At 42.3% G+C, this 22,651-nt stretch overlaps 1 long non-coding RNA gene across 1 annotated transcript; it reads left to right on the top strand.

The window, feature by feature from the left end:
• The first annotated feature begins 7,396 nt into the window (after positions 1-7,396).
• On the top strand, positions 7,397-16,205 carry LOC123283127 (uncharacterized). Its single transcript, XR_011506358.1, has 2 exons — positions 7,397-7,533; positions 16,054-16,205. It is a non-coding gene; the product is annotated as an uncharacterized lncRNA (long non-coding RNA).
• The last annotated feature ends 6,446 nt before the right edge of the window (positions 16,206-22,651 follow it).

Below are 22,651 nucleotides of genomic sequence, written 5' to 3'. Positions count from 1 at the left end.
CAGTCTTCTTAAATTTGGTAAGACTTGTTTTTGACCTAACTTATGACCTATTCTGGAGAATGTTACATGGGCACTTGATGAGAAAGTATATTCTGCTGCTGTTGGATGGAATATCCTGTATATATCTGTTAGTTCCATTTGGCCTATAGTGTTATTCATGTCCACTGTTTTCTTATTTCTTTTCCATTAGGATGATCTATTCATTATTGAAAGTGAGATATTAAAGTCCCCTACTATTACTGTATTTCTGCCTATTTTTCAGATCTGTTATTATTCCCTCAATATATTTAGATGCTGCAATGTTGAGTGCATATATATTTACAATTGTTATATCCTCATGATGAATCGACCCCTTTATCTTTAAATAATGACATTCCTTGTCTCTTGTTACAGTTTTTGACTTAAAATGTATTTTGTTTGATATAAATATAGCTACTCTTGCTCTCTTTTGGGTTCCATTTGCATGAAATATCTTTTCCTTTGCCCTCACTTTAAGCCTACGTGTGTCCTTAAAGCTGAAGTGAGTTTCTTGTAGGAAACATATAGTTGGGTCTTGTTTTTCTCTCCATTCAACCACTCTATGACTTTTGATTGGAGAATTTACTCCATTTACATTTAAAATAATAATTGATAGGTAAGGACTTCCTAATGCCATCTTAATAGTTTTTTTATGACTGTTTATAGTTCCTTTGTCCTTTTCCTCCTCTCTTGCTGTCTTCCTTTGTGAATTGATGACTTTCTGCAGTGGTATGCTTTGATTCCCTTCTCTTAATCCTTTGTGTATCTACTGTAGGTGTTTGCTTTGTGGTTACGATGAGGCTTATGCAAAACGTAGATATAACAGTGTATTTTACACTGATAACAACTTAAATTGCATACAAAAACTCTGCCCTTTACTTCCCCCACAACATTTTATGTGTTTGATGTCACAATTTACCTCTTTTTTATTGTGTATCAATTAACAAATTATTATAGTATAGTTATTTTTAATACTTTTGTCCTTTAACCTATATACTAGGGTCAAGTCATTAACACAGCACTATGTAATATTCTTAGAGTATTCTGAATTTGACTATATACCTATCTTTACCAGTTTTTATGTTTTCATGTTACTAATTAGTGTTCTTTCATTTCAGCTTGAAGAACTCCTTTCAGCATTTCTTGTAAGGCAGATCTAGTGGTGAGGAACTCCCTCAGTTTTTGTTTGTTTGGGAAAGTCTTTGTATGTCTTTAATTTCTGAAGGAAACTTTTCTGGGAAAAGTATTCTTGGTACACAGTTTTTTTCTTTCAGCGCCTTAAATATACAATCCCACTCTCTCCTGGACTGCAAGTTTCTATTGAGAAATCCACCGATAGATTTATGGGATTATTTTGTATATGAGGAATTTTTTTCTTTTGCTGCTTTTAAAATTCTCTGCTTATATTTGATTTTAGACAATTGTATTATAATATGTCTTGGGGAAGATCATTTTGGGTTGAAATTTTGGGCTGACCTTAGCTTAGCTTCTGAACTCAGATGTTCAAATCTTTCTCTGGATTTGAGAAGTTTTCAGTCATTATTTGTTTAAATAAGCTTTCTGCCCCTTCTCCCTCTCTTCTGCTTCTGGGGCTTCTTTTAATGGTACCTCATATTTCATCTAGGCTCTCTCCTCTCTTTTTCCTTCTTTTCTCTTTGTTCTGCTCTGACTGGCTAATTTCAAAGGATCTGTCTTCTACTTCACAGATTCTTTCTTCTTCTTGGTCTAGTCTTATATTAATGCTCTGTATTGCATTTTTAAATTTAATTCATTGTAGTCTTCAGCTCCAGAATTTTTATTTAGTTCTTTTATATGATTTCTATCTCTCTGTTCAATTTCTCATTTTGTTTGTGTATTGTTTTTCCTATTTCATTGAGCTGTCTTTCTGTGTTTCCTTCTAATTCACTGAGCTTACTTAAAACAATTACTCTGAATTCTTTATTGGGAAACTTGCAGATCTGCATTTCTTTGGGTGTGGTTGTTGGAAACTTATTGTGTCCTTCGGTGGTGACATGTTTCTTTGATGTTTCTGTGTTCCTTGAAGTCTTGCGTTGCTGTCTTTGCATTTGAAGAAGTAGTCACCTCCTCTAGCATTTACTGACTGGCTTCAGGGAAGAAACACCTTCCATCAGCCTTGTTAGGAATTCTGAAGCTTTCTCAGGCTTTTCCTATGATTATGACTGCTCCACATTCCTTATTCCCCTTGCGATAGAATTCTTAAGCTTGTATACCTTCTCTTGTTCTTGCAATGCCAGGCCAGGAGCTGATGGCTTCCCTTTTGCTTTCCCTAGGGTGGTGCTGAGTGCTGAAGTTTGAGTGGTTTCTCCCATGTCTGCAGGGTTGGGCCGGCTTTCTGTGCATTCCCACTAGATGTCTGCAAAAGCTCTCCCGCCTCATCATTGGGAGTGTGCATAGGAAACTGGTCATGGGATTGGGGGTTGTGTGGGTTGGGTATGTGGAGTGTTGGGGGTGCCCATGCACCAGATTGGGGAACCTGCAGGTGAGACATCCCCAGCGGCTTGTGGGCAGGTCTCCTGATGGAGTCTGTGAAGCACTTAGTAGGACTCACATATCTTTGATATGTTCTGTTCCTTTTTCTTCTTTTTTTGAGGAAGATTGGCCCTGAGCTAACATCTGTTGCCAATTTTCCTCTTTTTGCTCAGGAAGATTTTTGCTGAGCTAACATGTGTCCCAATCCTCCTCTACTCTGTATGTGGGATACCTCCACAGTGTGGCTGGATGAGCAGCGTGTAGGTCTGCATCCAGGATCTGAACCTGCGAACCTCAGGCCACCAAAGCAGAGTGTGTGAACTTAACTACTATGCCACTAGGCTGGCCCCAATATGTTCTGTTCTGGCCCCTGGCTGCTGTCCTCCAAGCTGCTCCCTGCCCCCCAGGCCTGCAGTTCATGACTCAGTATTCTGGATGGGGTGAGGAAAGAAGGTGGTTTCTTTGATGTGTCGTGCTGTCAAAGAGAAGCTGGGCACTCACTTGTGTTTTCTCACTTTCCCCTGTGGGAGAAATTATGGGCCAAAAAGGTTTCTCTTGGTGCTGAGCTGTGCATCCTTGGGGGAGGGGTGATGAAGGGAAAGTGTAACTGTTCCTCTTACCCTCTTCAATGCTTCCAATACCACTTTTTTTTTTTTTTGGTGAGGAAGATTGGCCCTGAGCTAACCTCTATTGCCGATCTTCCTCTTTTTGCCTGAGGAAGATGTTTCCTGAGCTAACATCTATGTCAATCTTTCTCTATTTTGTATGTGGGATGCCACCACAGTATGGCTTGATGAGTGCTGTGTAAGCCCACACCTGGGATCTGAACCTGCAAACCCCAGATCGCTGAAGCCGAGAGCACAAACTTACCCATTATGCCCCCTGGCCAGCCCCCAGTCTCACATTTGTTGGCTCCAGTGATGTGCTGGAACTTCTCTGTTGGACTCCTGAACTTCCACAAAGGCTCTCTTGTCCATGGGTGATTGTCTAAATCAGTCTTATTTGGGATAAAGGCAATAGAAAACTCTTATTCTACCATGATGATGACGTCACTGTGTTAAATCTTAATTTAAATGCAACCTCTAGCTCTCTGTATATTAAAGAATGAGGAGCATTATATTACTAGTTAACAAAACCATTTTTAGTCCAATTAAAAGTGACATGGAGCCTTGATTCTAAACTCCAATTTAGTTTTTGTTCCCATTAATAGTGAGTAATGTGAAATTACATGAAATGAAAGAGTCTTGGATTTATTGGAATCAGATTTAGTTTTGCAAAATTGCATAGGGACTAAGGATATTTCTTTTGAGATCCAAAATTATTAAAATATCTTTGATGGATGGAAGTAGCCCCAACTCAGGTAAGCTGTAAGAAGGCACCAGCTCCTAAGGAAACACTCATAATGTAAAGGCTCTTCTGGTCAAATGACCTGGGATCTCTACTATGTCCTTGGGGGTTAAGGAGGAAGAATGGTTTCAGGTATGCTATGAGGCCAAGAATGTAAAGCTTTTTTATTACTAATCCAATTTACTGTGCGCACGCCCTGAGAAAACTGGCTGTGCATATTTGCAGTGAAGGATTATAACAGGGAAGGAATGGCCTCCTTCTGCAACTTGAGGAAACCTGCTGCCTGGGCAGAGTCCAAACCAGCAGCAAGTGGTAACAAGGAGGCAAGAATCTTAGCCCCAGCAGCAACTCTTCAGCTTTCCAGGTTTTGTCAAATGAAGACTCTGGAGCAACTGGCATTAGCAGGAAGCAATGGCAGAGTATTTTCTGACTACCACCCTTTTGACTGTCTCTAATTTTTTCAGTGATAGCAACAGCATCTGGCAGCTGCTGTAGAGGTCCAGTGCTTCTTAGGCTGTAGTGTGTATGGGAATCATCTGAACATCTTGTTAAAATGTAGGCACTGATTAGTTGGATATGGGGTGAATGCTGAGAGTCCACATTTCTAACAAATTACCCAGCGATGTTAATGCTGAGGGTCCAAGGACACACTGTGTAGCAGAGTGTGGGAGAAGACTTATGGCCCCCAAGAAGATCCTATGCCCTAATCCCTGGAACTGTGACTATGTTACTTTACAAGGCAAAAGGGACCTTGCTGATATAATTAAATTTACTAATCCATTGACCTTAAAATAGGGAGATTACCCTGGATTATCTGAGTAGGGTCTAATATAATTATATGAGCCCTTAAAAGCAGAGAACAGATTTGATGAGCAGGTCAGAGAGATTCCATGTATGAGAAAGACTTGGCATAACACTGCAGGCTTGAAGATGGAAGGGCCATGTGGAAAGTATGAGAAGGGACTGAATTCTGCCAACATCCTGAATGTGCTTGACAGTGGATTCTTTCCCAGAGCATCTATTAAGGAATGCAGCCCTGTCAATGCCTTGATTTTGGTCTTGTGAGACACTAAGTGGAGAACCCAGTTGAACTAATAATTCTGTGCCCAGAATTATAACTCACAGACACTACAAAGTAAGAAATGGGTATTGTTTTAACTGCTAAATTTGAGAAAAGTCGTTATGTATGGCAACAATAGAATACGAATACACAGGTAATATAGAGCATCTAGCATTGAGGGAGAGCACCACACAGCTCAGCAGTAACGGGGCGAGTCTGAGTCCAGATCCGGGGAAGATGTGAGAACAATCACTATGGGCCTTTGCATTGACCAGACCCCTAGGGCTTTCAGAAGCAATAAGGAAGGCAGGGCCCTGGGAGACCAAAGATGCTCTCACAATACAGGGGGAGGGCCTTGGAGTCATATTAAAATATAATATTTAAAGAGATAGGAGGTTTTCCAGCCTGGCAAAATGGGACTTATAGTTCACAAGCAATATATATATATATACATAGGTTACAAATAAGATCTATGTATTAAGAGGCAATTATCTGTGGGTCTCTTGGATTTCTGTTCTCTTACAAGCAAAAGCACTGACCCCTTTTCCTGCAGAGAATCCTTTCAAGGATGTTTGTATAATGAGCAGCTGTGGAAGGTGAGACAGCGATGTCTCCCTCTGGAGTGGGGGCAGGTTTATTTAGTGTCTGGTATAATAAAGGCAATATTTCCCTCTGGGGCAGAGGTAGGTAGGTTTGCTTGCTGCCTATTATGAAAGATTAGGTTTCCTTCAGCTTGGTGTTCTTTGGCTGTGATGAAAACCCACTGTGTGCACAGCACCCACCTGGGCTGCTTGACATTATCCCCAGGGGACTCGGGGACAAGGGGAACCAATGTAAATGTGAAGCTTGTGCTTGCTGTGCTGTGAGCAATAATGTTCTTTGTCTCTGACCTAGGAGTCCCCTGTCTTCTGTCCATGGCCATGAAGATGTGGCAGGCTGGTTTGTCAGTTTGCAAGTAAGTTAAAACCTCAGACCTTCACAGTTCTTAACTATATGTGAGTAAATCTGTGTGTGTATGTGTGTGTGTGCATGTAGGTTCCAAATTTCACACGTTTTTATTGTCAACACTTAAGTAACTTGAAGAGTTGCCTACTGTGAAGTGGTCTGAAGTTTCTCGATACCGTGAGCTCGGTGGTTTTGGCTCTAGTGCTCTCTTTTTTAAGCCAGGCAGTTTATATCGAATCCCCTGCCATCAAAGAAATAGTACGTTCACTCAGCAAGAATTCCAGAAGTTTTACTGGAATAAGCAGCTGTGCTTAACTTTCTTGATGTTTATTTTACTACCATGGTTAGCAATGTTAAGTAACATATATCTTTTCCTGATATTATTTTACGTTATGTGGAATTTTTGGATTTCTTACATCCTTCTCATTAGAGTTCTTTTTTTTGTTGTTGTTGTTGGAAATATCTTTGCTTCATTTAAATAATAATGCTAGTAATGATGATGAGCTAGGTTCTTGATGAAAAAGTTTTTTTAAATGATATATTCTAAATTCTGGGACTTGAGATAAGCCTTTGGTAAACACTGTAAGAGGTAATTATTATTCTTAACAACTTTTAGGAAGATTTAATTTTGTAGGCGGGTCTCAGTGTAATAGAACCTCACTGGAAAAACTATCAACATTTATCAGATATTTCTCGCTCTTTCTAGGCAGACTGGGAAATCCTGTGAACTACAACAGCGCTGTTTTCATCTTTTTGACCTGTGGGGGAGGAACATAAGTGGGAGTAACCTGAATAACCCTCAATGAGTTTCATTTTCCAAAAACGTGTTACTCGGGTGTCTGAGAAGTCTCAGGTCGTCAAAGTATAGCTTGTTTGGTATCAAATATCATTTGATATTCTTCTGTATCAAGTATGTCTTTTTCTTGACTACACCTATTGAATATTCATTGTGTCTATCAAGGCAGATTAAATATTTGCATGCAGAACTGTTCCAGTTTTATAAAAAGACTATAAAGGACTATACGCGTATTGTTTTTTGTTTTTAACCACCACTATTTCTCCATCTGCTTTTCGTAGGTTTCTGCCAAGCGGAAGAACATGAAAAATAATCTGGGCCCAATGCAACCACTTTTTTTGAAATTCTGTGTTTGTTTATAGAGGAAAAGCAATACCAGGTAATTGTATAATACGGCATTGTTCCTGTTTATTGAGCTGAAGATGACTGCCTGCAGATCTGGTTGAAATTGGAGCAAGAGGGTGACGAGATGATGGAGGAAAATACAAGAGAATTCTCCTCGTTGGATAGGCTGGGCTGACCTGATTAGTCAGTTTTTTTATTCTAAACTTTCACAGTGAAAAAATTAGTTAATTATTTTACTAAGTATTCCTTTACTAAGTACTTTTTGAGCACCTTCAATATACAAAGCCCTTTTAGCTAAGTGATGCAGTTCCGTTCTTTTAAAAGTACAGCAACTCTTGCCAAGCCCTCTCTCTAATCAACGAAGAAAAAACCCCCAAGCTTCCTTTGCTGCAGCGGTACAGACTTGTTTTCAATATTTTGAATGCAGCCCTTGACTAAGATAAGTTTTCTTTTCTGACAAATCACTGTCAAAATGCAATTGGTTTGGGCTCTTACATATCTTCCTGGAGAACGATTCGTTCACTATTCCCGGGTGAGTAAAGATCAATTTAGGAGATTAATAAAAGGTCACCGAAATGACCTGAAACGGGACAAAGCAGCCCGAAGGCGCGGGCGGTTCTTGTTTCTGTGGTGTGGTAGACCCATCTGCTACGTCTTCAAACTTCTCGCCCCTTGGGCTCTCGCTGGGTTAGCAAGGTGGATATGTTTTCAGCTGGTAATGTGAAGTTTATGCTTGATTTGCTTTTTCAAAACTAATTCTGAATGTTGGAAGTATCAATTTGACACACGTCACTGAACAGCAGTAATATGGCTGTTGGTTTGACACCCACAGGAATCTGACAGGGGTGCTTTTATTCTGAGAATTATGAAGATTACGTGATATTCCTAGAAATGATGAGATTTAGAAAATCATGAAAATGAGGCTTATCCAATCTGAGGCACACAGTTCTGTGTCTTTGTTGGTCTCTAGTGTCGCTTACCAGCCCAACTCGATAGAAGCTGGGGTGGCTTATTTGTATTGTCATTTCCACACATAACGTGACGTGTAAATACCAGTAAAAGGAGCATTTTTTTTTTCATATGGGGGAGAATGTTCTCTTTTTATGATAGTTTGTAGATGGGTAGTAGATTAAAATTCACAAGACTTCTGCTTTTGTTTTTCTTTTTGAAATAATGTAACAAGATGAGAGTTGATCATGTTATTTACCCCCTTGAAGGGAGAGTAATATCTCCTTACCGAGAGTCACCCCATGAAGAGTTTTTCACATACACCTCCCCACCCCCAGGATATTTTCTGTATTTTCTTAGTTTGAGGCGAATATCTTTAGTCACTTCTTTGATTACAGTGGGAAATATCCTGGACAGCCTTCAAAATGCTGTGCGAGGTGCTGTTCAGGAGCTCAACTCGGCTCCTGGTTCACGCGTCTCCTCTTCCTGTGATGCATCCAAGATGTAACCATCCTGGATGGTGCCCTCAGCCCAAGGGAGGGCTCTGGGCCTCCGCCTCCTGTCTGACAGCCCACGTTGAATTTCTCCTTCCTTGCCCTCCTGGTAACGCTCGCCTGCCTTGAAAGGAGCTCTTCACTGGCTCTTCCTCTTTCTCTCCTTCTTTCATGTCTGTGTGTTGATTTTCCGTCTGCTGTGTCAATTCTGTGGGAGTAGGAACCATGTTTTGTAAGTCCCCTGTAACCCTGTGATGCTGGGAACAGAGTAGAGACTCAGGAAATTATCTTTATTGATTGTGAGTGACATGCCAAGGACCAGCTGATCCTGGACCCCAGTATGAACAATGAAATTAGCTTCCTAATGCCTTTGGCTTCTGGCTTAGCTCAGCTGCTACAACAAAGATACTATAGACTGACAACGAAAATGCTATGGACCGCGTGGCTGATGAACAACACACATTTATTGCTCACGCTGTGGAGGCTGAGAAGTCCGAGATCAAGGTGCTGGCAGATTTGCTGTCTGGGGAGGGCCTGCTTCCTGGTCCATAGATTCCTATTTTCGCTGTGTCCTCACATGGCGGAAAGGGTGAGGAGCTCTCTGGAGTCTCTTCTATAAGGGCAGTAATCCCATTCACGAGGCTCCACCCTCCTGACCTAATCACCTCCCAAGGCCCACCTCCTAAGACCATCACAGTGGAGATTAGGTGTCAAAATATGAATTTTAAGGGGTCATCAACATTCAGTCTATGTGGCCTCCTTTCTGGGAAGGCCCGGTGCCTGCATGCAGAAGGAGGGTAAAATATTAACTGGATAAATGAATGAGTCTTTTTGTGTTTGTTTATTGAATTAAGTGAAACAGTTTCTTAAAGAAAACCATAGAAATGGCCTCAAACCTGCCTGAAATGGGGTGAGCCTTGCAGATGGGCATGCCGCGTGTGGTGGCAGCCGGTTGTGTAGGGCCCCGGAAACTAGAAAAAAGGAACCGAAGTTTCTGCTTGAAGGACAAGATGACTTGCTTGAGCCCCTGCTGCCTGGGAAATGGAAGCTCTGGTGGAGATTTGCTTCCAGTCCCACAGCTGACGCCTGACCATGGTTTTTTTCATTAGGTTTTAAGAGTCTGACAAACTTTGAGTGAGAACAAACCTTTGTACATATTGTGGGGAAAGTCACAGGGGATAAAAACTAAACAAATGAGTCTAAAAGTCACAGGGGATAAAAACTAAACAAATGAATCTAAGACTGCTGGCCCAGGAGCAGTTTCCGCTCCGGGCAGAGCTGCTCTGCTGGGCTGTTTGTAGCGAGGGGATGCTCTCTCTGAAACACGGACTCAGGGAGCGCCTCTCCTTGGGCCTTCACAGCATGTTCCTCCCTGGTGAGCATGCCGCCTGCTTGGAGCACATTTACCTGCAAGATTGTCTTACTACCAAAGTCTGTCAGTATTAGAGGCCTTTCGGACCCCAGATGTGTGCAGGCGAGAGCTGTGTCAGTGGAGGTCTCTTACGTGGATGTTCTTTGAAGCACGTGTCTGTGTCAAGGTTTCTCAGTATTCCTCTATTTGGGTGGCATTTTGGTGGACATCACATCACCACTGACTTCAGTAGGGATGGAATTTTTTTAGGAAACTTCAGAGTGTTTTGCTTGTGAAAAATATATTTAAGAGAACACAGCTGAGGTCCTGTGGCCGAGAGACCAGGTACAAGGCCTCTGGTTTTGCCTTGGCATGAAAGAGTGTTGTTACATGCTCTGTTGGCAGAACTTGAACTGATTGGAAACAAATGGTGTTTTTCTTTTGTGGAAGGAAGCACCTGGGAAAACTCAGATGCTTTCCAACTTGGAAAGAATCCGATGCCCTAAAAAATTCCCAAGAGCTAGCAGCTATTTGATCTATTGTTAATTATGCTGAGAGATTTGGAGAAAGATAATGTAGGGTAATGACATAAACATGATGCCCTAAAATAAAATTAAGTCTCTGACTCTGTGAAAGGATACGTTTTTCCTTTTTGCATCTGTATTTTAATCTTGTAATGAATTCATATCTCTGTATTAATCCTTTGCTTTTTTTCTTACTTGGATGAAAAAAAATCTTTCCTCCTTTTCACGGATAGTTCTTCCATTTTTGTCAATGATCTCATTTATTTTTGGACTACTTTCAGGCTAGCAAAATAAATTTCTCTCCCTTTTTTTCATTTGCATGTTTAATCCCTCTTTCTCCAGTGGCTCCTTTCCCATTTATCTACCATAAATTAAAGTTTTCTCGCCATCCTAGAATCCCCTTATTTTAACCTTGCTTTCCTCTTGATCTACTGTTCTATTTTTATTCTTACCATCCGTTGTATTCAATTTGCCTTTATGAGATGGGCACTGTGTTGGGTACTGGGGATGCAGAGATGAATTAGCACAGGGTGTCTGTTTGCAAGAAGCTGGTGGTTTAGTGGAAGGTGCAGACAAAGCAGCCGATGCCATAGATTTTGATCAATACAGAGCCAAATTAGGTGTAGGAGACTGGAAGGACACAGCATGGGGACGTGTGACTCCATCTCAACAAAGCAGGAGCTGCTTTACTGGCTCATGAAGGAGAGGTAGAGAAGGTAGAAAGAATTGCATGGACAAAGGCATAGAAACATGAAAACATGATTATTTGGTTTGGCGGAAGAGTAGGAACACTGGTGTGCTCATAGACAGTGATTACATTAACCGAGGTAGAAAATGAGGAAGGAGGCACCAGCAGGTTTGTTTGACCAAAGATTTGACATTAGTTTTGGCTGTGTTGAGTTTGAGTGGAGAGGCATGGTACCGGTAGTAGGTAGGGCCCAGTTTGCGGATGGCCCTGTATGCCATACGAAGGAGTATTAGTTTCCTATCACTTTTGTAACAAATTACCACGGACTTGGTGGCTGAAAACAACACGAATTTATTATCCTACAGTTCTGGAGGACAGATGTCCAAAATGGGCCTTATGGGGCTAAAATTAAGGTGTCGGCAGAATTGTGTTCCTTGTTGAGGCTCCAGGGTAGAATCTGTTCCTTAGTTTCTTCAGCTTCTAGAGGCTGCCTGAATTCCTTGGCTCATAGCTGCGTTACTAGTTCTGAGGTTAGGACAGGGACATTTTAGGAGGGCTGTTCTATGCTTACCACAGAAGGTGTTTGAACTCACTTTGAAGGCAAGGAGAAGCTATCGACACATATTTAGTCAAAGAATGTGGTGATGCTTTAGAGATTTATGCTTCAGAAAGATCACTTTGTTGGAAATGTAGATATTTGAGGCAGGGTGAAAAATCTGAAGTATATTGCATTTGTCCCTGCCAAGAACTGTAAGATCCTGAAACATGGCAGTGGCAATGTGGTTGGAAGAGGAGAGGGTAGGCTTGGCTAGAAAATGGATGTGGGGACTAATTGAGGTGTTTAGAATGAGTCATCCTGGATGACTCTGAAGCTTCATACTTAGGGAGCCTAGGTAAATGGCAATTCTGTTACCCAAGAGAGACAATAAGGGAAGAGGTGCCGGTAGATTTGGAGTGACAAAGATTTGACTTCAGTTTTGGTTGTGTTGAGTTTGAGCTGAGAGGCATGGTTCCCAGATGAAGAAGATCTGGAGGCCAGAAGATGACTGCATTTGGAATCATCAGACAACAGTTACATGGGAGAGATGGCCTAAGGGTAGTGTATAAAGTGAGAAGACTTGAGGCTACTCCCATGAATGACTTCAAAGTCCATGCTGATGGCTAGTCTCACAGAGTCCTGGATATATTTTTACAAGTGCTACTGGACATACACTCATGCGTGTCCTGTATTTTGTTCACACTCATCATAAATAAGAGTGGTGGTTCCTTGAGGACGGCGATAAACTTTTATTTATCTTTCAATCTCCTCTTGTGTCATCCCATTGATTGAATGAATACCTCTCCACTCCCAGGCATAAATCTAGTTTGGAGTTAGACTGTACTTCTTTGAGTTAAAATATAAATCCTGAATCATTAAAATCAATTGTTTGTTGACGTCTTTACAAATACAACTTACAAGGAGAAATATTTGTTGTTTCTCCCATTTGAGAATTGTCTTTCAAAGTCACAATAATCATCTATGTTAGAATTAGGTTATACACAGATACTTCCCGGGAAGTATTTGAAATATGTGCAATGTTGATGCTGAACACTTAAAGAAAAAGCTGCTTTTCTTTACCTTCAATTAATGGATAGGGGTTTTATCAGATAGCTTGATGCTCATTCTACACAACTTTATGATCTTGATCGGGTCAGAAAGAGGCTAGGAGAGGCAATCTGGGAGTTCCCCAAGGATTGCCAACTCTCCCTGAGTTTCTTTTCTCAGTTAATAACCTCACTCCTGTGACTGTTTTTGACCCTTAGAGCTTCAGGGTGATCTTTGGCCTCACTTTCCTTTCCTTTGTTCAACTGGCCACCGAGATTTGTCAGTTCTCCTTGTGAAATGACTCATCATTTTCTACCTTTTATTTCTCCCGAACTCATGAAATAACCTTTTAATAAGTCTCCCTGCATCCAGCTTGTCTCCAGCTCTAGCATGTTTTGAACGTTGCCACTCAGCAAGCTTTCAGAAACAGCTGATCGTGTCCTGCGTAAGGCCTTCAGTAGCTCTGCACCGCCGGTGAAAGGCCGGCCCAGGCTGCCCACCTCCACACACTTCGCGCTGGGGACCTCCCGTCTGAGCTTGGATTTTTCTCCCACTGTTCTGACTGGGAAGCCTGCCTGCCTCCACACTGGCTTGGTGAGCACTGACTGACTTTCTAAGGTACAGCTCAAAGCAAAGGGCATCTGCTCGGGTGACTTTTGTCCCTTCCATGGCTACCACAAGAGTTCTCACTACACCGCATTTCTACTTTCCTTCTTCAGGCATCCATATCCCCACTCTGCACCCCTCCTCCTTGCTCTCACCTCTGTATCTGTAGCACATAATTGGTACTTAATGATAACTGAGTGGACTGAGTGGTTTGGTGTAAAATCTAATTAGAGTCTAGTTTCACCACCTCCACTGACTGACTATGGGTCTCTGGGCCTGTTTTCTTCCTCTACAAAAAGGGAAGAACTTTGGGTACAAGTATATCAGATCAAATCATGATCTCCTGAGACCTCTATTGTGAGTATTCCTAACCGACATTGTGAGGTTTTAAGATGAAGAAGGTGGAGGTAACCCGAGTTTCGGAAGCAGGCATTTTTATTGTTCCTTCCCGGCATGCTTGGGAAAGCAACTCCACAGGACCCTGTATTTGAACTTGATCCAGTTTTATGGGTTCCCCAGGGGACTTACTCGTGTCTCTCAGGTGTCACAGAGCCGTTGAGCGGGGTTAAAGAGCAGGTGGGGCTGCAAGGAATGCTTGTTAGTGAAACCCGGCTTCTGAAATGTCCGGGAACAGGAAAACCTGCCCTGTCCCAGACTTTGAGAGATTTTTTTTTTTAACCTTTGATGCTCAAATCCCGTCTAGTTCCTAAAGGCTCTGGACTTCTGATTGGGTTGTGAGAATATACTCAGGGGGCTGCAGAACAGTCTTGTTTTTTATCTTTCCAGGATTTGAGGAACCATGCTTACCTTTAATGAAAAGGCCGGGAGGTAGAGCCCACCTCATGGAAAGGTACAGTTAGAAGTGGCGTATTAGCTTGCCTGGGCTGTCATGACAAAATACTACAAACCGACCGGCTTCAAGGACACAAATTTATCATCTCACAATTCTGGAGGCTAGAAGTCTGAGACTGAGGTGTTAGGAGAATGGTTCCTTTGAGGCTGTGAGGGGAAATCTGGTCCATGCCTCTCTCCTAGATTCTGGTGGTTTGCTGGCAGTCTTTGGAGTTCCTTGGCTTGTAGATGCATTATCTGGATCTCTGCCTTCATCTTCACACGCGTTCTCCCTGTGTGCGTATCTGTCTCCAGCTCCAAATTTCCCTTTTATAAGGACACCAGTCATGCTGGGTTAGGGCCTGCCATAATGACCTCGTTGTAATAGACTACCTCTGGAAAGATCCTATTTGCAATCAGTCACATTTTGAGGTACTGGCGGTTAGGACTTTGACATACTGTTTTTGGGGACCCAATTCAACCTGTAACGAATGGTATGTGCTGGTATGTGTGCTTGCTGCGGCCCTGGAGTCAGGTCTGGAGGCCCCTGGATGAGCTTGTGTCAGGCTTGGGCCTTTGCGGCTGAGTGGTGAGGATATTTAGGAGCCCTTAGCGAGGGGGCTGAGGGGAGGCTGGGGACATGTGTGAGGCAGAGGCTACTTACCAACTGGTAGGGAAGCATTTTAATATTTTAATATCTTTTCCAGCTAATTATCATGCCTGGGTTGAGAGATTAACTTTCTCTGCAGTGTATTTTTGAGGTGCTAGGAGGGCCATTACCTCTTAAAATTCCCATTTGTTGGTTGAGACCTGAATTTATACTTTCAATAACTCATCATGCTAATTTAAAATATTTGAGCACTTCTAGAATGTGAATTCCTCACTTATTATTTTAATTTGAGGCCCCAACTATTAAGTCTTTGCTCATCTGTTTGAAAGTCCGGTGCTTGTTTTCGTACCCAGGTTTGCGATTACGTTGTAAAAACCAAAATGGCTGCCTTATGGCGTGGTCATTCTGTGCCGGGCGCTCTTCATCCTCATGACAGCTCTGTGAGGAAGGTGTTTCACTGTCTCCTGAAAGACGAGAAGGCGGAGCCCACAGAATGGTTAAGCAACTGTCCAAGGGCACAACTAAGACGACTTCCAGAGCCTGTGCTGCTATCCAGTGTACCGTTGTGCCTCTATGTGAATAGCATGTGTGTTAATAGTAAACAAAAGAGACTATTTTGTTGTTCTTGAGTTGGCCTGGTGATATATTTTAAAATGATTTTGGCATAATTGCTTTCAAATTCATTTGTTAGTAATGAGGAGCACAATGGAAAATACACAGAAATAAAGAAAAAACTCCCCTCTCTTCCTTTCTCCAGCAGAGCTGGTAGTGCTTGCCTTCAGGAGGGGGCAAGTTGATTAGGGGCAGGTGTGATGGGATCTGAGGGACTCCCCGCTGGCCTCAGCTTTTGATAATGTCTGAGAATTTAACACTGGAGATTCATTGTATTAATGGAAGCTCTCAGGTAAAAAGTTGTTGGTTGATTTATCTGTCCTGGGATATTCAAATTTGAGTGTCCACTCTGTGTTGTGAGCATTTTAATTGAATCTGAGATGACTCTCACAGGATGGCCAGCTGTGATAAGGTGCTCAAGGATAGGGGCCACGCTTCATTGGTGGTATAGAACTTGGCCGATGGTGGCCAAGGAATCCAGGAATATAATCAACCTATTAAGTAAGTAATTAGTTGATGCTACAGATATTTATTGACCACCTCCTCTGGGCCAGACATTGGGCTCTGTGCTGGGATGGAGCCAGCCACTCTGTGGGGACAGAGATGTGCTGAAAGAAGTGAACGGGCCTCTGAAAGTCAGCCCATTACCTTGGGAGCCTTGCCTCAGGCCAGCTTGGTCTTCTCGAATATAATGTTGGTCACCAGCAGATAAAAGTTCAAGATGAGATTTTTCCAGAGAGAGATGATGGGTGGTGATCTATGGAGTCTTGTTGCTTTGTTCCACTTCTTTGTCTCACCCTCAGATCTGCCACAGCCTGTGAGACCCTGCAGCAGAAGTGGAAGAGGCAAGGGAAGATGAGAACTCCCACCAACATCGAAGGGTCTGGAAAAGACCCGAGTCATCAGTTATTAGGTTGCAACTTCGGCTAAAATAAAGTTTTGAAATTATCTGTGATTAGAGTTTTCTGTGTTCTCATTCATTATGTTTTCTATGAACAGACTGTGACACATAGTAGGCACTAATTAAGTGCTAACTGATTTACAATTGAGTTAAATATCATTTTTCCTGTATGGGCAGATAATAATTGCCTTTGTTTTCAAGGATACCTGAGTTTTTCAATTCCACAGATTATAGAACTTGAAGATCTACAACAATCAGAGAAGTTAAAAAACACACATGTGAATGGAAAAGTCACATTGCTTATTTTAACACTCATGGAACGGGTAGGGTAAACACAGGGCTACCGTGGGTAACAACTTACTGATCTAAGGCTCTCGTGCAAGTCCCTTCAAGAAGGCTGCCCGACTTTCTCAATTTCAGTGTGAGAATGCAGTAGTATTGAACTGAGGTTCTTTCCTGCTAGTACCTTAATGAATTACCTGCTCGAAGTTTCTAACCATAGTTAACTGTCCCAATTTTCTCATTTAAAATTTTTCAGCTAAGAGGGCTATGGATACACACTCTGGTTGAAAACCTGGAAACAGAGTGGATGTCAGAACCTGGATGATGAATTTGGCTTCTTCTGCACTGCTGAGTTGATGAATGGGAACTGCTGATAAATCCATACAAATGAGAACTCTCTGGAAGGTGGGGCAGTGGTGAAAGACAGCCATTTTTTCTTGCCTTGCGGTCCCAAATTGTCCTGTTTTCCTACACTCTTGGCTCTGCTTGGCATATCCATATCCCTTTCTGTGCTGTTGCTGGTCAATTTCTTTTGTGGAGCGCTGGCTTCTAAAAGGATATTCCAGGCGGGAATTTTGGTGTTATGCAGTTGCAACTCAGAGCTAGCCTTAATATTTTTGGTTCACTTGCTGGTTAGCTTTATACGATGCTTTGAAAAATAGTCCTTCAAATGTACATTTTTCTTTTTTTTTTTAAATAATTCTTCTCCCCAAAGCCCCCTAGTACATAGTTGTAGATTCTAGTTGTGAGTGCCTCTGGTTGTGCTATGTGGGACGCCAGGCTAGCATGGCCTGATGAGTGGTGCCATGTCCGTGCCCAGGATCGGAACTGGCAAAACCCTGGGCCAAACTTAACTAGTCAGCCATGGGCCGGCCCCCAGACATTAACAAGTAGATAGCCATACCAATACAAAGAAAAACCTGTATCTCTTGTGCTGACTGTAGAATAGCTATTACTCTGTCTAGGAGTTAACTCCATCAATAATGTTAGTTAATAGATTTTTAAAACTATATTATTGGGTTTTACTTTTACCAGGAATCTCTAGTTTCCTTGCTTTATGAATATTTGAAGTGCAATTGTAGAGATTGCTTTATTTTTCTTCCTTCGGAGAGCTGGTTTTCCCTCCCTTGACTCTCCTGTTTCTTGGTATTTTACAGTGTGATGCTGCCTCTTATGCTATCTTATTATCAACCCTAAGCTCATTAACAATTCATATTCCAGCTGTGTGAATTGGTAACTTTAATTAGCTATTACTATTTTACAGAAAAGATAGATTCATTTATGAGTGTTATTTCCTGGAACAAACTACTTAAGGAATGCATGCATTTAAAAATGAAATAATTTCATTTGAACTGTGTGTTAGGCTCCAAATTTATTCTTCATTGTATTTCCATTTTATTTTAGGTTTGAAAGCTTATTTGTAAGATGTTATTTTTATACGTTAGCATATTTTGTGCTTTAAATGCTTACAGGTTTTGGGGAATGCTTTTGTATCACTTTTTCCCGACATCCCATTTCCATCGCCACATCAAATCTCAAGTGGCTAGTTTTATATTCTTTTACAGACTGTAAAATTGTGAGCCATATAAAGAGCTGCTTATATTTTTGATCTGCTATTCATAAGCTTTTGTGCTTAGTGTAAACACAATTAAATATCTTTTAAAGACTTGATTACTTTCAGCCATTATATTTTGACATTAGTCAATTCTAAGGGTGTTGGACCTTCAAGTGGGCAGAACTTGGCCCCAAGACCAGGACAGCCCATGCTTCTCTAAGAGCTGGGTTAGGATTGCTCTGAGAGGGCTCTGCAACATTGATCTGATCAGGCGGTATGGCTGTCCAATTATCCTAAAATCTGTTACAAAAGTTTTAAAATTAACTTACTTAGAATTCAATTTGAATGCTTCAGAATTCATAGGAAATGGGAGAGCAAGGATGTTGGAAAATCTAATACCACAATTTTCCAAATCTTTGGGCTTTGAGTCATTGGGCCTGACCAATATTCCTCTGAGCTAGTCTTTTTAAAGGGATGGTGAGATGATTTTATGAGGCAAAAGTTCTGCAATTAAGTATAGTACAAAAGGAAACCTTTAGAACTGGAGAAATTTAGGAAACTGTATATGTTTGAGTTTAATTTACTTGGGTGACTTAATCACTTATTTCATCTGCATATGTGTCTCTAGATGAACTTGAGAATACCCAAGAACCCATTCAACAGATATTTTATTTACTTCTAGAATGACAGTATATAAATCAGTCTAGGAAAATATCCCACTGAGAAAAATTCTTAGATATTTGGGGATTTACATATATTTACTTTTTTGTGAACTCTTATGTTCAGACTCAAGACATCTTGGAGAGATTGTCCAAACTCCTTTTTATTCCTGTTTATGGCTACTTTATCAAATAGTCTGTCTTCTAGGCTAATTTCGCAATATGCAGAATTCTGTACCTTGTCAGTTCTGAGCTCCTTTTGCTGCTATTTCAGTTGTTCACAAAAAAACTTTCTGTATTAGGCCAGTAGTTTTATTGATTGATTGATTGTCTAATTTTAATTAGATGATCAGTTAGGTGTGACTATGTGTGTCTGGCTGACCACCATGTCACTGTATGTGGTTTAAATAATTACAGAAAGGCCTGTGCTAACTGGCAATTTACTAAGTACTCGTGAGCTCATTGACTAAACCGGCAGAGTGGTTCATTTATTTAACTTCATTTCTGCCTCTTCTGTAAACAGCCTTCAAGTCTTCAGGGAACAAGGTTTGGTTTTTGGTCACTTGCTAATTGCCATTTGAATTGAAATTTCACAAATTATAAATAGAGGATTAGGTGTCAAGGTATAAAACTAATTTTTTTCTCCATGAAAAAATTAATTTATTTCTGTGTAAAGGTATTGTTGCCTTTCCCATGATTTTGGCTTCTTGGGGTACACGAGCCTGGAAGGAGGTCTGTCTCCTCATCGTGCTGTAACACCCCCTGCTCAAGACCCTTGGCCATATTACATTTTACCTTCCTTTTGCTGCTCTGCCTTGTTAAGCTTTCTGTGAAATGATTTCAAGAGCTGATTGCCTTTCAGAGTGTGTTTTAAATGGAAATGCGGATCCTCATGGGAATTCCTGTTGTCTTGGAGGCACTTTAGAAGAGGAGAGAGGAAGCAGAGATGTAAATGAGGAGAAAGCAGGTCAAAGGCTCTCACATTTTGGTGTGCTTGGGGAAAGTCGTGTTAATGGACCAAGGTTTACTTCATGGGAACTGTCACACTATAGCTTTTACATTTTCACAGATTATTTTAGTCAAAACTCTTTTGGTTGTAAGTGATGGAACACCCAACCCCATCTGTCTTGGGTTGTTTGACAGAGGGTTTACTGGCACATCCTAGATGAGATCCAGCCTCAGGTGCACCTCGATTCACGCTCAGACCACACACCAAGAGTGAGTTCTGGCTACTCATTTCTTGGATCTGCTTCTCTACTGTTGGCTCTATTTTGGGATGTCACGTAGTTGCGAGGTGCCTGTCAGCAACTCAGAGATTTAAATCCAGTGAAAACGTGCAGATCCTTGTCCCAGTGTTCCCAGGGAACGTCCTGAGAGTCACCAGGACTAGATGGGGTCAGGCTACCTGCCGACCCTACACCAGTCACTGTGGCCGCGGCAGGTCTGACTCTGACTGAAGGAGCGTCACCCACAAACTGTGGGGGAGCCCACCCAGACTACATTGTTTAAGAGTGGGAGGGGCAGATCCTCAAACAAAAATTAAGGCAATTGTCAGAAAGGGGGAAGGAGTTTGGGCAGGCAAAGGGCTAATGTCCACTGCACACACCATATCGATCCCCCCTTGTACTGGACTCAATATATAGGCATGATGTTATGTTGTATTCCTGGGACTCCATAAAGCTCCCAAACTTGAAGACCATCCGAAGTAGAATCATTCAGTAGGAGGACTATTTATCTACTATTTTATTCTTAGGCTCCCAAAGAACAAGGACTAATACTAGTTACAACTTTTCACTTTTAATTATTTAATAACAAGTAAGAAAGTGAATATTTCCAAATATCCTAGTATTCGATATTAAATATGCATATAGAATTTGAAGTTGCTTTGAAGTTTATCTAAAACTGTGGTGTTTCACCTTTTAGAATCTGACAAAAGCTGTCAACTCTCCAGAAAAACATGGGCCTGTACTCACGAAGGATGACATATAATTTGGAGATCTAGCAGTTCCATCGGAACACTGATGAAGTCCCACCACTCACCCAAAGCTTGGCTACCTTCTATGACACCCAAACAAGAAGTTGTCCACTTTAGATTGATCAAGTCACGGCCCAACGTTGGTGCTTCAAACCCGAGACCAGAAGGCTGTCTCAGTCTGCTGGTCACCTCAGGAGCTCCTGCAAGGCTTTGCTTCTCATCCTTCACTTTAAATCTTGGCTTTTGCTTCTCTTCCTTTGTCTTTGAATAAGGATTCTCTCCTGCGTGTCTGTTTCTTTTGGATGTATTTGTTTTCCTTTTCTTCTCCTTTGGATGATGTTCTGGGCTTTCTGATTGTGATTCCCATTGAGACGCTGCCTACAGATGTAATTCCTTTGGAGGAGGATGCCAGGTGTCTCACCCCATCCAGCCTGAGGTTCCTCACTCACGTATGGGTGATGGGACATGCACTGACTGAGAGCTCGTGGCTGCAGAGGGTGCCAACACTGTCTTGAGGCTGCTCTCTTATTTCCTGCTCATGTTGAACCCAAATCTGTCCTTTTGTAGCTTCTGTCCCATTGTGTTTGTAGCTCCCACCTCTCGGGGCCACATGGAGCAAGCGCCAGACCACAAACTGTGGTGGAGTGGGGACATGTTTACTTAATCTATGTTCTCCTGGCAGCTTCCCCTCCAGAACTGGGCAGGGGCCCACCCAAATCGTACCCGAGAGTTCTCCCACCCAGTTCTTTCTGATGAAAGTACTCAAGCCTCTAGGCCAGGAAAAACATTACTCTTTTTAGCTGGTGGGTCTGCATTCCCTTTTGTCTGCTGAAGCCGATGCTTCCAGAATGGGAGCTCGGTTTGAAGATGGTGTCTTAGTTCCTGGTGAGCTACCTGCACGCTGTATTGGTGGGTGTAAGAAACTGGAGCTATAAGCTTATGGGGTCGGTCTGCTCCTCATGAAGAGGCTTCATTTTCACTTTAAAGGGCGGATCAAATAGACTTTTCAGCACACGCTCTTCTCTTTGAAGCCCTGGTTTGTTTCGCAATCAGTAGATAAGTGATGGGCCCTGGGTGCTGCCAGCATTATTGCAGCCTCTTGCTCTCTGTTTCCCAGAAACATTGTCTTGGTGCCAGTGGCAGGAGCTTTCTGAGTGTCTGCAATGTGGTGCTGCTGAGCCACCCTGGCAGGGAAGCGACGGGTAGTGCCTTTTCAAGTGGTCCTCTCACCTGAGCAGGAGAGAGCACTCAGGCGCAGGCGAGGCCGTGTGCACAGACATCCTTCTCTGTCTGCGCTAAACCCAGGATATCAGCTTGTGGACTGTAATTAACGTGCTTTTGGAGCCCTTTGAGCACAGAAGCAGGATTGACATGGTGCAGACATGGCAGCCCAGAGGCGTGTTATGCTTCGTATGCGAGTCAGTGTCTCTCTAAGAACCACCAGGTGCCAACCTCACAGAGGAGGAGGTCTGAGGTAGGAAGCAATCCCAGGAGCTGGAAGTGGAACTAGATGAGGTTCCCTCACTGCAGACCCCACAGGGAACAAGGGGAAGGGAAGGTGACGCTGCAGGGAGAGAGTCTGGGCAGTGGTGACACCTGGAAAAGGAGTCTGGTGGGGCCACACAGAAACATTAGTACTGAACAGCTGCGAGGGAAAACACAGCACAACACTGACTGACCAAGTACTCTGCAGTCACCTTGTGGGACACCCGAGGCTTACCTAAAACAAGTACCCTGCAGTCACCTTGTGGGACACGTGAGGCTTACCTAAAACAAGTACCCCGCAGTCACCTCGTGGGACGGGTGAGGCTTACCTAAAACAAGTACCCTGCAGTCACCTTGTGGGACATGTGTGGCTTACCTAAAACAAGTACCCCGCAGTTACCTCGTGGGACAGGTGAGGCTTACCTAAAACAAGTACCCTGCAGTCACCTTGTGGGACATGTGTGGCTTACCTAAACCAAGTACCCTGCAGTCACCTTGTGGGATGGGTGAGGCTTACCTAAACCAAGTACCCTGCAGTCACCTT

This window comes from Equus asinus, chromosome 2, assembly GCF_041296235.1.
Source record: "Equus asinus isolate D_3611 breed Donkey chromosome 2, EquAss-T2T_v2, whole genome shotgun sequence".
Classification (NCBI taxonomy): domain Eukaryota; kingdom Metazoa; phylum Chordata; class Mammalia; order Perissodactyla; family Equidae; genus Equus; species Equus asinus.
Note: the sequence above shows the minus strand (reverse complement) of the source record. Positions and strands in the feature narration are given on the sequence as shown.